The sequence below is a fragment of the Petaurus breviceps genome, unplaced genomic scaffold (assembly GCF_028583685.1).
Source record: "Petaurus breviceps papuanus isolate PSGF00001 unplaced genomic scaffold, PetGlider_PUasm1.0 91023, whole genome shotgun sequence".
In the NCBI taxonomy this organism is placed as follows: domain Eukaryota; kingdom Metazoa; phylum Chordata; class Mammalia; order Diprotodontia; family Petauridae; genus Petaurus; species Petaurus breviceps.
Window position 1 is genome coordinate 5,917,316 of NW_027187398.1, and position 14,592 is coordinate 5,931,907.

General features: G+C 40.9%; 2 pseudogenes; both read right to left on the reverse strand.

The window, feature by feature from the left end:
• The window catches only part of LOC138153746 (heat shock cognate 71 kDa protein pseudogene), a 572,612-nt pseudogene extending 560,105 nt beyond the window's left edge, over positions 1-12,507 (reverse strand).
• Positions 12,030-14,258, reverse strand: LOC138153750 (heat shock cognate 71 kDa protein-like; annotated as a pseudogene).
• Positions 14,259-14,592: the final 334 nt, after the last annotated feature.

The following is a 14,592-nucleotide window of genomic DNA, read 5'->3' on the forward strand; positions in this document are numbered from 1 at the left end:
TCTGGCATCATCCCAGTTGGCAAAACCCTTTCCAGGCAAAGCTTTTAGCTCATCCAGATGGCATCAAGGAAATTCTAGGATAGGATCACACAGAGTGGTCTCCCTCCCAAAGGTTATAATGAGTTGTTCTTGGACACAAAAAGTTTTGATGGATACTGAGAAGGGGGAGTGGAGGAGAGAACCTCTGAGAAAAGATATCCTTCATACTTCATATTTCTCATAGAGAACTTAAGGAATCTAATTGAGTAGATAGAACCCACACATACAGGATTAATCACAGTGAAGAAAATTATTAAAGACACCATGTTTGTCTTAATGCTACAACAATGAGAATGAAGTACAATGGAAAGACCACTCGATTTGAAAAGAGAAGACCTATTCAAATTCTGACTATGTCACTTAACTATGTGTGATTTGGGTCAAGTCACTTAATTTCTGGTGGCCTTCATTACTTAATCAATAAAATTCTAGTACTGCACTATTTGACTTCACCAGTCCTTTCTAGTTCTAAATCTATGACCTTTCATTCATGGAATCACAGCCTTTAAAAGTTGAAGGGGATCTCAGCTACCATCAAGGTCAACCTATAAAAGAAGAACTTCTGCTATGAAAGACCTAGCAAATGACTGTCCAGTTTCTTCTTGAAGTTGTCCAGTAAGTAAGAAACTCACAACAGCCTGAGGCAACCCATTTCACTCTTAGGGATATTTCTACTTGTTATGAAATTTTTCTTGACATTCCACTTCAATTTGTCTCCGTACCCCTTCCATACATTCTTCATTTTTCTTTCCTTTTTGGGCTAAACAAAACAAATTTGATTCTTTCTTCATGTGATAGCCCAGCATATCCTTGAAGATAGCTGTTGGAGACTCCTCTTCTCCAGGATAAAAATCCAAGGTGCCTTTCCCTGATCATCCTATGTCATGATCTCAATACCTTGAACCAACATGGTGACCCTCCTTTGGATGTTCTCCATATTACCAATGGCTTTACCTAATTGTAGGACTCTATTAAAATCATTCTTTCAGTTCTAGTTTGAGCAGGAGTGATTATCTTATTCTTGGCAGTTTTACTGTCTTAATGACATCCATTAGCTTTGGGACTGCCAAATCCTACTATTGATTTAAATAGAGCCAGAAGACCAACAAAATCCTCAGATTCCTTTCAAATAGTTAAGTAGGTTGTATTTAACCCCATGGTCCAGGTCCCAGAAATCAGAGAGAATATTCTTTGGGAAACTTGTTTGAGATATTATATAAAGCTGGGGTAGTCTATGTGTAGAGCCCTACTGGGAAAATGTAATTTTTCTTTCATAAGATACTATCACCAGACCTCCTAGAGAGGTGACATGTCTTATATGTTATAACACAGGTACTGGGTTTCTCATGTTGGATTTTGACTTTACTACAAGACCAGGGCTCTATTCACTATATCACCCAACTGCCTCATGTTACATAGAACACATATGACCCAATATAGCATCACTCCACAGATAGAATAGCATTATCACCAGGGGCATAGTAGAGATGGTTCTAGTCTTGGGCTGAGTTCCAAGATTTGCTATTTAGCTGCTCTAAACTGAAGCCCACTACTGTTTATTAAGTGCCCCTTATCTATGAGTGAGATTTGTATGGGTAAGTCACTATTGATCCCTGGCATGATTGTTGTTGGTAAGAGGAATACAGCAAAGAAGAAAGTAGAGATCTATTCTGTTGTATGAGGCACTTATTTGTTCAAGACTTCTAGAAATAGCTTTGGGATGTCCTGGAAACAGTAGGATCTGAGAAGAGCAACAAAAATCATGGAAATGAGGGCTTTGGGGAGGGAGTCATAAGGAAGCCAAGGGGAAATATGTGCCATTTGGCCCATGACCAGTGGAGCAGAGACAGTAGGCAGGGATGGACAAATTATAAAAATAATACTGAGGAAAGTGGTCTTGACACTACGGCTTTCCAAATCAGAAAGCTGGAGGTCCTTTTTGGATTACTTGAGTGCAAAGTTAATGTGCACTTTACTAACAACCTCATTTTATATGTAAGGACATGCCGCCTTAGGCTGTGTAAAGCTGAAGGTGAGAAGAGAGCAAAAACAGAGACATCAAAATGTAAAGGGAAAAATTATTTTGACATATAGGGAAAGCATTTTATGCCTTGGAATGTTCTGAGGCTTGAATAGCCCAAAAGCATTTCAAAAGACCAGGGAAGCAATGAACTTTCTCCATAGGGCACAGATTTTCCTAGGACCCTCATTCCTGCATTGGACCCAAAAGAATTCTGGGAAGTATAATTAATGATCATCCTAAGTGGAAGTGGAGCCCTTCTCTCAGGGAACTTTCTCTCACCCACAAAGGATTATCAATTCTGAGGGTCTATAAGCTTTCACCTACCTCCTGAAGATGAGAAATTTATGGAGCATATTTCTGAGATACTCAGAAAGGATTTTGGTAATCCTAGGCTGAGGATCACTGGGGCAGTGAGGTGGCATAGTGTATAGAATGCTGGGCCTAGAGTCAGGAAGAACTGAGTTCAAATCCATCCTCAGATGTTTACTAGTTGTGTGGCCCTAGGAAAGTCACCTAACTCTGTTTGCTTCAGTTTCCTTGTCTGTAAAGTGAGCTGGAGACGGAAAAGGCAAATCACTCCATTATCTTAGCCAAGAAAACCATAAATGAAGTCGTGAAGAATTGGAATTATTGTACGTGCTGAAACCAGCTATGATAGGGCATTGCTTTTCTTCACGTTTTTAAATATCTTTTCATTCTATGTTTTCCACAGAAAAATCTTAGGTACTGCAATTCCTTCAGGAGTGACAAGGAATGGATTAAATTCAATCAATTTTCCTATAAGGGGCTTTGTCTCCAATCATGGCATGGATTCCAGGGTGAAACACTCATAGGCAAGCAACTGCTCCAGTGAGACTTGCAAAAGAGGGAGGCTCCACAGGTAAATGACATTTTGTTTGGGAGATAATTGGGATAGCACAGTCTGGGGCTGTCCCTGCTGCCTCTGGGCAGGACTCCTCAGACCTATAAATTGGTTCTTGCTGAAACTACAACCATCCACTCATTGGCCACCTGGTTCCTCATCAGTGCTGGAGCATCTGGTGAGTCTGAGATTCTTCAGGGCTAGTCTTGAGGCTGGGATTTCTCTTACAGGCTGAGGGGCAGAGGAGGCAAGTTTGGTGGAGTGGAGAGAGCCCTAGCCTGGGAATCAGAAGTCCTGGGGTCTGGCTTCTAGTCCTTGCTCTGCCTTTAGCAAGCTCTGGGACCTTAAGGAAGTCACTTAACCTCCTTTGGCATAAGTTTCCTCTTCTATAAAAGGTCATTAATGGCCCATGGTGATCTTGAAGATACCTTTCTGCTTACCTACAGTATAATTCTATAATAAACCATAAGTGGATAATTTCATATAAAATACTTAAAGTGTCATGTAACCACTTTTGATTTGTCCTAATATAAAGAGTCCTAGTCAGAAAGGAGGAGACCTGAGATTAAGTTCTAGGACTTTTACTAATCAGCAATTTCAATTTGTAAATCAATATATACTTATTAATCACCTATTTGTGCCATGCTCTATGCAAAGTCTATGGTCTTTCCTAAGAATCTTTTCTTCTGGCACTCATTTTTTTTTCACTTGCAAAATGAAATGTTTTATTAGATAGTCTCTACATTCCCTTCTAGCTCTGAATTTAGAGCTCATGTTGAATAAGTCTTTCCATTGTTTTTTACCTCCAAGATCAGTAATCAAACTGAAATTCTATAAATGAGATGGAGACAGCTGGGTTGGAAGGGGTTAAGCGGACACAGAGTTAGAAGATCTGGGTCCACATCTTGGCTCCATAATTGTGTGATCTTTGGTGACTGACTGAGCTTCTGTTTCCTCATTTGTAACAATAGAGAATTAGATTAGACAACCTCCAAAACTGGTTTTCTTTCTGAATCTTCATCTTTTGCTCAAGTTTCATGTGTTCAGTCATCTAGTTGGGATGATTAGGGCAAGGATGTTGAAGGGTACTGTTGATGACTGTTTTTGTTGGCTTGCCTGTGAGTAGTCCTGAAGTACACTTTGAACAAAAAGTAAAGGGACCCAGGAGAATCTAGGAAAAGCCTTGAATTCAAGAATGCTGTGGGAGGTGATAGAGTCTTCTCTGCCCCATTCTGCTTTTGGAAAGTCCAATGGTCAGAGTAGAATCTCCCTTTGGACCATAAAGTCACCCTTCTGAGAGTGAGCTCCTGCGGCAGCATGGGAGCCTCTGTCTTATCCCTGGACAGCTCCTGGTATATCTATCAATCTCCCCCCAGGCTTTAATCAAGGTCCTGTGGTTTTGGTGATGATGGTATTGTGAATTTAACATGGGATTATTCAGAATTTCAGTGACTTTGGTCCCTTTCCCTCAAGATTTTATCAATGTCCACAAAACATTTAGGAAATCGTAGGGCTGTTGAACATTCAGTAAGCATTTATTTGTAACCTTACAGCTGTAATCCTAGAGCTGTTCCAGCCCTCTCCTTTTTCAGATGGGCATACTGAGGCTAAGAGAAACTTTCCCCTCTAAGGTTATTTCCATATAATATGTATGTATCCTGTAGTATTAATTTATGTACCTATTTTCTCCCCCGTTTTAATATGAGTTCTTTGAGGGCATGGACGTATTTCTGTCTTTCTTTGTATTCTCAGCACTTAGCAAAGTTCCTGGTATACAATAAGGGCTTCCTCAGTGCCTCTTGATTGATTGACTCAGACACATGTGTTCCACCTTCCAGACCAATGTTTCTTCTTCTGTCCTACCTGTCCAGCCTTCTCATTTTATAGAAGGAAAAACAGATCCAGAGTCATGGAAGAAATTGCTCATTCTTCCCATAGGATACTCATGATATTTGCTATCATCATGAACTGGTAGTTCCCCAAAAATTTAGAAAATGAATTGAGGACAGAGAGAAACTAGTTGGAGGAACCAAGGAATAGTGAACACTTAAAGTGCAGGGAAATCACATCGGAATCAGGACAACAGCAATAAAAAAAAAAAGTCTTGCAAAAATCCACAATTTCATTGGTCTGTAGATTTCCCTTTCCTTTCCATGCTTTAGTCCATGGTCTCTGTGAGTTGCTGTAGCCCCTAAAATTTATCAAATACTGATGAGATTTAATGTAATTTGACAGGTTGTACACAAATCATTATTGCCAGCTAGTGGTGCAGTGGATGGACTGTTGAGTCTGGAGTCAGGAAGACTTGTCTTTCCAAGTTCAAATCTGGTCTCCAAAACTCATTAGTTGTGTGATCCTGGGCAAATCACTTAACTCTGTTTGCCGCAGTTTCCTCATCTGTAAAATGAGCTGGAGAAGGAAAAAGCAAACCACTCCAGAATCTTTGCCAAGAAAACACCAAATGGGGTCATGAAGAGTTGGATACGACTAAAATGACCAAACAACAGCAAGGCCACAAATAATCTATAGTGTGTCCTGAGTCAGAATCCCTTTCCAACTTGGCTGGACGTGCTAATATTTGTACTCCTCATTTTAAGTATTTAGACACCAGAGTAACTTTTCTGCTGTGGTGAGATGTTGGAGGATGATGTGAAGGGAGAAATTATCACATGCATTCACACTGATTTAGCACTTTACAGTTTGTGATGTGCACAAATCGTACAGCTAGTGATTGTCAAACCCATGATTTGAATTCAGGTCTTCTAGCTCTCAGTCCAGTGGCATCTACCACTCCAAAATTTAACCCCAAAGCTTTCTAAAAGTATGACTTACCTCTCCATAAGGGTTCAGACCTTCTTGCCTTTGAGAGTACCTGACTGTGAACATTGACTTCTGTTTCTTTCAGATTCACTAAGATCCAAGAAAGATGTCCTACCAGTATCAGGAGCAGTACGAACAGCCTTGCCAACTTCCTGCCAACTCCTCAAAGTCTTGCCAGCCTAAGTGCCCTGAGCCGTGCCCTCGCAAGTACCCTGAGTCATGCTATCCCAAGTGCCCTGAGCCATGCACTCCCAAGCACCAAGAGCCGTGCTATCCCAAGTGCCCTGAGCTGTGCTACCCAAAGTGCCTTGAGTCATGCCCTCTCAAGAACCCACAACCTTGTCCTCCCAAGTCCCCAGAGCCATGCCCTCCCAAGTGCCCTGAGCTGTGCTATCCCAAGTGCTCTGAACCTTATTCTCTTAAATGTTCTGAGCCTTATCCCCCTAAGTGCCCTGAGCTGTGCTACCCCAAGTGCCCTGAGACATGCTATTCCAAGTGCCTTGAGCCATGCTATCCCAAGTGCTCTGAACCTTATTCTCCTAAGTGTTCTGAGCCTTTTCCCCTTAAGTGCACAGAGCTGTACTACCCCAAGTGCCCTGAGACATGCCGTCCCAAGTGCCCTGAGTCATGCTATCGCAAGTGCCCAGAGCTTTGCTATTCCAAGTGCCCTGAGCCATGCCCTCCCAAGTGCCCTGAGTCATGCTATCGCAAATGCCCAGAGCTTTGCTACCCCAAATGCCCTGAGCTGTGTTACCCAAAGTGCCTTGAGTCATGCCCTCTCAAGTGCCTACAGCCTTATCCTCCTAAGTGCCCAGAGCCATGCCCTCCCAACTGTTCTGAGCTGTACCCACCACAGCAGCGCCAGCAGAAATACTCCCTATGCCCTCCACTTTGCCAGCAGCAGGGCCCACCCCACAAAAAGTAACAGTGCCTAATGCTGGCAACACCATGAAACAGGGAGCTTGAACGATCCTGTGGATATCTGAGCTCCCAGACCCTGCCTCTGAATCTCCAGGCTTCTTTGCCTTTGTTCTTCCCTGAAAGGAAAGTCAAAGAGAAGAATTTTTGTTCTTAGAGATGCAGTCATTTCAGAAATGAGACCTCTGCCTTACTCCCATCTTCCACCCCAATCTTCATGCCTCCTGGGATGAGAGACTGTAGAGAAAGTACCCATCTACTCTACTCCAGGCTTCCTGGAACCTCAGTGGAAGAATGACCCTGAGACCATACTCCCTGGCCACCAGCCACTGCATGAGTTCTCCTCTGTGCTATAACCTGGGTGGTGATTTCCATTCCCTGAGCCCTTGTAGTTCTCCTCCAACTGACTCAAATAAAGCTTATGTTTCATGGTGACACCTGAATTGTTTTTCTTGCCTTGGTGTCAGATCTGTCCTGATGAGTGTTTTCCATTCTTTTTTCATGACTTAATCTAGGTTCTCTCTATCAATGGAGATAACAGGATCAGTTCACATAGTGCTTCTTGGCTTCCCAAAGTGCCCAGAGTCATGCCCTCCCAAGTGCGCTGAGCCATGCTATCCCAAGTGCCATGAGTCACGCCCTCCCAAGTGCCCTGAGCTGTGCTACCCAAAGTTCCTTGAGTCATGCCCTCTCAAGAACCCACAACCTTGTCCTCCTAAGTACCCAGAGCCATGCCTTCCCAAGTGCCCTGAGCTGTGCTATCTGAAGTGCTCTGAACCTTATTCTTCTAAGTGTTCTGAGCCTTGTCCCCCTAAGTGCCCAGAGCTGTGCTATTACAAGTGCCCTGAGAGACACCTTCCCAAGTGCCCTGAGCCATGCTATTATTGCTTATGATCTCATTTATTCTTAACAATGACCCAGTGACATAGGCAGGGCTTGACCTGTCCTTTTTTACCTTCATCTGTTTGATGAGAAAACGGAGACACTATGAGATTACGTGACTTTTCTGAGGTCTCCTAGTGGCTAACTAATGTAGTATACAAGATCTGGTCCTTTTCTACTATGTCCAGTGATCCTTTTGTGATACTGTTCTGCTTTACTATTAATTGAGCTTGGTTTGACACTTGTTTGTCTTGGTTAATATCGCCAAAGAGGATTCTTTTTATTTATGTCTAACGGGGAAATGGGTTATAGGTCACAATTATAGTTTCCACAATTCTATACTGTAATCATAAAATTTAAATCAGGAAGTCAATATCTAGTCCAATAGGTCTATTTTTCACTTGAGTAAACTGAGGTCCAGAGTCTAGCTCAGTGTCATGCAGCTAGCAGATAATATAGTTGTGGTTCAAAGCCAGGTTCTCTTATTGGAAAGGTGATGCTATTTTCTTCACCTAGCTTTCTTCATTCCTAGGGATCCCTTTTCCAGTTCCTCTTTGTCTTCTAATTATTACAGACATCAACAAGGGATTGCTATCTCTGCCAATCCCTCTCCTCCATTAAACTCTTTAGTTACTAAAGCTTTGATGGTAGAGAAGGGATGATATCCCAAGGTGCAGGAGGAATCCCTCTCCTCAAGTATTTGCTTCCTTTTCTCATTGACACCAAGATATTCAAGGACTTCATATTTCTAGTTTCCTTGGCACACTGAAAACCTAGAAATCCTAACAATTCACTTTCATTTCCTTCTGTTTTTCCTTTTATTTCTTCTTCTTTTTTATTTGGAGATCAACTTCATTTCTAGATATATCAGCTTAACTCCTGACTCTATGTAAAGCCACACATGAGCAGTTTTCCAGAGGATTGCTGCTATGAAAGGTTCTGATTATCTAGTATAGTGAGCTCTCTATTTATTCAATAACAAATCAGAGCAAAACATTTATGGAAAATCAAAATACAGCATTCACAATATTACAACTTAGCACCAAAAATCAAAATACAGCATTCACCATGTCACAACTCAGCAACTTATCACTAAAATAGCCACATAGTTTTCACCAAAGTGGTCACATAGTTTTTTTTAACAGAGGACAATCATTTAGTTAATCAATCACTTAGTAACTCAATCATTCAATCATAAAGTACAAAAGGTCAAAGTTCTCCACCCATGGGGCACATTAAGTTACAAATCAGTCACTACTCAGTCATCAGTCACTACTCAGTACCATCTTAAGGGGTAGTGGGAAATACACAGGCCATCCACACCTTGGTCACAAGTAAATCACAATTTCATCACTACTCAGTACTCACAGAGAAGTCTTTTCCTCTTGACTCGGGGCAGGCTTTCAGCTTCCATGGCTCCTGTTCCATGGCACCATCTCCTGCCCAAATCCAACCAACTGCCACCTGAGTTCAAAGGCAGGCAGCTCCCAGTTCCTTGTGAAGCTCCTTGTCCAGTTCTTCATCCAGTTCCCATTCCATATTGAAGTTCACAGTGTCCAATCCACTTCAAGTGCTTCACAGTTCCTGTTTCTGAGAAGACCAAGTTTAACAAAGCCGCAACAACATTTGTACAAAATACAGGCATCACAGTCATGCTTCCTCAGGCTTCTGCAGCTCTGAATAGCCCTTGGAAATCCTCAGCAGCTCCACATGGCCCTCAGAAAGCCTCAGCAGCTCCAGCTGGCCCTTGGAAAGAGAGAGACAGAAAAAGAGAGAAGGAGGGGGGAGGGAGGGAGAGAGAGAGAGAAATGTTTCACACAAGAGATCCCAGTTTTCTTCCTGTTTGCTGCATTCCTCTTAGTAAGAACAATTGTGGCAAGTATCAGTTGAGACTCATTCAGCACAAGATCTCACCTATAAGTAGTAGGCATTTAATAAATCCTCATAGGACCTCAGTCTGTAGCTACTAAGTGACAAAAATTGGAATTGAGTCCAGACACTACAAGTCCAAGACTCATGCTCTTAACATAATGCCACTGCTGTTCTTCTTTGTGTGGCAGTTATTTCCAGGTAAAGTGTTTTGTGTAACAGGAGGCAATTAGGGGGCAGAGTAAATAGAGCACTGGGTTTGAAGGAAAGACCTGAGTTAGAATCCAACATAAGAAACTCATTACCCATATTATATTCCCCGGTTATAGACCTCTCTTGGAGGCCTAGTGATAGTATCTTATGACAGAAAAATTCCATTTTCCCCAGAGGGGAAATATAGACTACTGCAACTTAAGATCAATCCCCAAACATGTTTCCCAAAGAGCCCTCCTTCTGACATCTGGTACCTGGCCCATGGGAAAAAGGAGCACAGCCTGGAAGACTGTCTGGCATTAATTTATTTTATTCTTCATCTTAAATTCAAATCCCTCAAAGGGAAAATCTTCAGTTTTATTACCTACAACAGCCATGTGATGTAAGTTGTCAAGTTGATATATTTAGGAAATTCAAATAACAACTGAAAAATCAGTTGGTAACTAACCTCTTAAACTGCCAGATTTGTTCAGGGGGTGAAAAAGGCAATTGTATGTATAAAATTCCAAACCTGATTTTTATAATTTGTTATTAAAACATGCTTGAGGCTTTTGTATCCCATTAGAATCATTTATTTGACATATAATCATCTTTTCTTGTTTTCTCAAAAAAAAATTCACCCCAGTTATTCATTTCCCCCTTATGAGGATAAGATGCTGCTACACATCTAATCCTATACATGAACACATAGATAGCAACACTCTTTTGGAAGTAGATGACATCTGTGCATAAGTTTCATGGCTGCACAAGTGAATTGCCTAAGATACTATTTTACTTCCATTCTCATAAAAGAACCAGAATGGGATGTATAAATAGACTAAGTAATTAATTCCAAATTGTATAAAATGAATTGTCTATAGTAAAACATGTTCAGTTATTAACCACATTCAAATAAAATTGATATTACATGGGGATAAGGTAGAAGTCTTCCCAATAAGATCAGAGGTGAAATAAGGGTGCCCATTATCACCACTAGTATTCAATATTGTATTGAAGTGTTAGCTTTAATAATAAGAGAAGAAAAAGAAATTTAAGAAAGTAGAATAGGCAATGAAGAGACAAAAATATAACTCTTTGAAGATGATATGGTATACTTAGAGAATTCTAGAGAATCAACTAAATAACTACTTGAAACAATTAACAACTTTAGCAAACTTGCAGGATATAAAATAAACCCACATAAATCATCAGCATTTCTATATATTACCAAGAAAGCCCAGCAGCAAGAAATAGAAAGAAATTTCATTTAAAGGTACTTTAGATATTATAAAATATTTGGGAGCATACCTGCCAAGACAAACCAAAGAACTATAGGAATACAATTACAAAACACTTTTTCACGCAAATAAAATCAGATCTAAACAATTGGGAAAATATCAATTGTTCATGGGCAGGTTGAGCTAATTTAATAAAAATGGCAATTCTACCTAAATTAATTTACTTAATCAGTACCATGCCAATCAAACCACCAAAAATTATTTGATACAGCTAGAAAAAATAATAACAAAATTCATCTAGAAGAATAAAAGGTCAAGAATATCAAGGGAATTAAAGGGGGAAAATGCAAAGGAAGGTGGCCTAGGCATGCCAGATCTAAAACTATATTATAAAGAAGCAATCAACAAAACCATTTGGTAACTGGCTAAGAAATCGAGTGGCAGATCAGTGGAATAGGTTAAGGACACAAGATATTGTAGTAAATGACTATAGTAATCTACTGTTTGATAAACCCAAAGACTCCAACTTCTGAGATAACTCACTATTTGACAAAAACTGCTGAGAAAACTGGAAAGTAGTATGGCAGAAACTAGGCATAGTCCAACATAAAAAAATGTACAAAATGTACAAAAATATTTATAGCAACTCTTTTTGTGGTGGACAAGAACTGGCAATTGTGGGGATATCCATCAATTGGGGAATGTCTGAACAAGTTGTGGTGTATGAATGTAGTGGAATATGATTTTTTCTATAAGAAATGGTTAGTAGGCAGACTTCAGAAATACCTGGAAAGACTTACGTGAACTGATGCTGAGTGAAGTGAGTAGAACCAGGAAAACATTGTACATAGTAATAGCAACATTGTGCAGTGATCAACTATGATAAACTTAGTTCTTCTCAGCAACACAATGATCCAAGATAATTCTAAGACTCGTGATAGAAAATGCTATCCATACAGAGAAAAAACTATGAAGTCTGAATGCAGATCAAAGCTTCTATTTTCACTTTTTTGTGTTTTTTCTTTCCCATGATTTTTTCCTTTATTCTGATTCTTTTTTCACAACATGACTAATGTGGAAATATGCTAAACATGATTGTACATGTATAATCTATATCAGATTGCTTGCTATTTGGGGGAGGGGGAGAGAAGGGAGAAAGGGAGAAAAAATTTGGAATTCAAAAATCTTTTTTTTATGGTGCCAATTTTAAATAGATTTTATTCTCCAAGACAATTGCATTTCCACTTGTTTACAGTACAGTGCAATGTTGTTCACTTCTCTCCCTCTGTACACATTCAAGTATTCAGAATGTCCAGATTTACACAGTAGCTTAAATGTTACTTTTAAACTGCTACTGCCTTGGCTACAAATTTGAGTCCTTCAATTTTTGGAAAGCAGTGTGGAATGCTCTTTCTGATGTGTTTAGTTGACCTCTTCAATGGTGGGTCCAGAAGAAGCACCTCCAGATGGGGCTGCTCCACCCCCTGGGAACCTCCTGGCATACCCCCTGCACTCTGGTACAGTTTAGTAATAATAGGGTTGCAGACCTTCTCCAATTCTTTCTGCTGATGCTCAAATTCTTCCTTCTCAACAGTCTGGTTCTTATCCAGCCAGTTGATTATTTCATTACATTTGTCAAGGATCTTCTATTTGTCTTTACCAATTTTGCCTTGCAGTTTTTCATCCTCTATGGCTGCTTTCTTGTTGAAAGCATAAGATTCAAGAGATTTCTTGGAAGACACCTTGTCTCTCTGCTTTTCATCCTCAGCCTTGTATTTCTCAGCCTCCTGGACCATACGCTCAATGTCTTCTTTGCTCAGACGTCCTTTATCATTGGTGATAGTGATCTTGTTCTCCTTGCCTGTGCTCTTATCCACAGCAGAAACATTGACGATGCCATTTGCATCAATGTCAAATATTACTTCAATCTGAGGAACACCCCTGAGTGCTGGAGGAATTCCTGTGAGCTCAAATTTGCCAAGCAGATTGTTGTCCTTTGTCATTGCTCTCTCACCTTCATAAACCTGAATAAGCACACCAGGCTGGTTGTCCAAATAGGTGGTAAAGGTCTGTGTCTGCTTGGTGGGGATGGCGGTATTACGGTTGATCAGAACAGTCATATAACTCCACCAGAAGTTTCAATTTCAAGGGAAAGAGGAGTGACATCCAACAACAGCAAGTCCTGTACGTTCTCAGATTTATCTCCAGACAAAATGGCAGCCTGGACAGCTGCACTATAAGCAACAGCCTCATCAGAATTGATACTCTTGAGCTCCTTGCCATTGAAGAAGTCTTGCAGAAGCTTCTGGATTTGGGGGATTTGAGTGGAACCACCCACCAGGACGATGTCATGAATCTGAGACTTATCTAGCTTGACATCTCTTAAGGCCTTCTCCACAGGTTCCAGCATGCCACGGAAAAGATCAGCATTCAACTCTTCAAAACGAGCCCAGGTGATTGATGAATAGAAGTTGATACCTTAATAGAGGGAATCAATCTCAATACTAGCCTGGGTAGTTGATACCTTAATAGAGGGAATTAATCTCAATACTAGCCTGGGTACTGGAAGAGAGGGTATACTTTGCACGTTCACAAGCAGTGCGGAGACGGCGAACAGCCCTCTTGTTCTCACTGATGTCCTTCTTGTGTTTTCGCTTGAACTCGGTAGTGAAATGGTTGACCATTCATTTGTCAAAGTCCTCCCCACCCAAGTGGGTGTCCCCAGCTGTCCCCAGACTTGACCTCAAAGATGCCATCTTCGATGGTAAGAATGAAGACATCAAAAGTACCACCTCCAAGATCAAAGATCAACACATTTCTCTCAGCACCAACCTTTTTGTCCAAGCCATAAGCAATAGCAGCAGAAGTTGGCTCATTGATGATTCGGAGCACATTGACACCAGCTGTGGTTCCAGCATCTTTGGTGGCCTGACATTGGGAATCGTTGAAATAGGCTGGCACTGTGACCACAGCATTTGTGACAATATTCCCAAGGTAAGCTTCAGCAATTTCTTTCATTTTGGTCAAGACCATAGAAGATACTTCCTCTGGATAGAAACTTTTCGTCTCCCCTTTGTACTCCACTTGGCCTGCCTGCGTCATTCACCACCATAAAAGGCCAATGCTTCATGTGTGATTGTACAACTGCATCATCAAATCTGCGACCAATCAGATATTTGGCATCAAAAACTGTGTTGGTGGGGTTCATCGCAACTTGATTCTTTGCAGCATCACCGATTAAATGTTCTGTGTCAGTGAAGGTGGTATAGCTTGGGGTGGTCCTGTTTCCTTGGTCATTAGCAATGTTCTCCACTTTCCCATGTTATAAGACTCCCACACAGGAGTAAGTGGTGCCAAGATCAATGCCAACTGTGGGTCTCTTCGACATGGTTGCTGGGGAGTCTGGGGTTTTTGCTAACCACTGGGGAGAGAGAAGGGTTGCTGCTGTGCTGAGTAGCTGGAACTCAAAATCTTGCAAAAATGAATGTCTAAAATTATCTTTACATGTAATTAGAAAAATGAAATACTATTAAGTGCATAAAAAGGAAATTGATATTACACCCACATAGATCACTGTTCTTAAAAACAGGGACATAGTACAAAGGAGAGCCAACGCAGTATCAGGGGACCAGAGATCCTGTCTTTCAGAATTGCCTTTCCTCTGAGATTTTAGGAAGCTTGATAATGAGTTGAGGTTGACCCTTCCTCTGCTGTCTCTCATCCCTGGAGAGAGAGAGAGAGAGAGAGAG